Below are 1,225 nucleotides of genomic sequence, written 5' to 3'. Positions count from 1 at the left end.
AAATAATATGTGATATGGCCCTGAAAAATATATTTGATATGGCCCTGAAAAATATATTGGATGCGGCCCTGAAAATAATATGTGATATGGTCCTGAAAAATATATTTGATATGGCCCTGAAAAATATATTTGATGTGCCCTGAAATAATATTGGCATGGCCCATAAAAAAATGCATATGCTAAATTTTTTTTATTAATTCTTTTGATAACAATATTTTAATATATAATAACAATAATAACAAATGTTAATTAGGTTTTATTGGTCCGCCTATGATCTCTCCCATTCTCCCAATCACGGGAATAATTTATAACCTTCCCGAGGGCTTGGTTAAATGCTTGCTCTTTAATAGGGCTCAACTGCGGATTTTTAATTGATTCAGTTGTCATTATACCTGTAACAAAATGTATAGCCATAAATAATAAAATCATCTATGTGTACTGTGTGAATAATACCTACCATATAAACACTTCACAAGTTCACTGTCTTTAAGACATTAAACACTAAAAAAATAAAAACTAAAAATTAAAATTAAATTATTCGATAATAATAAAAAGAAAAATACACGATAAATTGTTAACAAGAATACACTTACTTGAAGCATTGCGCGACTTATTGCCTAAATTTATGTTACATTCCGACAACTGCTGATCGACGTTATTCTGATTTACAAAACGCCCTTTATTCAAGCGGTATTGTTTTTCAGAACATCTTGCCTTCTGTTTATGGTTTCTTCATTGTCCGTAGAAAACGCATATTCCTTTTGTTGCAATATTTTTAACTTTTCCAAGGCAATTTAATATGTATCTGAAATTACAACTCAAATCAAAGATATGTTTATATATATATATATATATATATATATATATATATATATGTATATGTGTGTGTGTGTGTGTGTGTTGTTTGTGTGTATATAACAAAATACACAATACGTAGTTGATCAATAATACTTACTCGCGTAATCTCGTACATCCACCTCATGAAGACCCAATTATCCGATGCTGGTGCCGCCCGACGCTTCACCAAATCTTGAAGAAGAAGTAATTTTTCTCCCGATAGCTCATAATTATTTAAAAATGGGCATTCGAATTTATCTTATCCTTCATTATATATCAACCAATCCACCGGCACTACATCGATACTCTATTTTCACTTGTATCATTGAGAAATAAAACAACACAATACACTACTTTTCCACTGATTATTAAACGATAATTACACGAC

The 1,225-nt window shown here is 30.4% G+C and overlaps 1 long non-coding RNA gene across 1 annotated transcript; it reads right to left on the bottom strand.

Moving 5' to 3' along the window:
- Window positions 1-262: 262 nt before the first annotated feature.
- On the bottom strand, window positions 263-700 carry LOC113378315. The gene is made up of 3 exons (XR_003367169.1): window positions 594-700; window positions 458-501; window positions 263-392 (listed from the first exon to the last, which is right to left on the bottom strand). It is a non-coding gene; the product is annotated as an uncharacterized LOC113378315 (long non-coding RNA).
- Between the last annotated feature and the right edge of the window lie 525 nt (window positions 701-1,225).

This window comes from Ctenocephalides felis, unplaced genomic scaffold (assembly GCF_003426905.1).
Source record: "Ctenocephalides felis isolate EL2017-DRISC unplaced genomic scaffold, ASM342690v1 CF-g0.4_SCAFFOLD_01886, whole genome shotgun sequence".
Taxonomy (NCBI): domain Eukaryota; kingdom Metazoa; phylum Arthropoda; class Insecta; order Siphonaptera; family Pulicidae; genus Ctenocephalides; species Ctenocephalides felis.
Note: the sequence above shows the minus strand (reverse complement) of the source record. Positions and strands in the feature narration are given on the sequence as shown.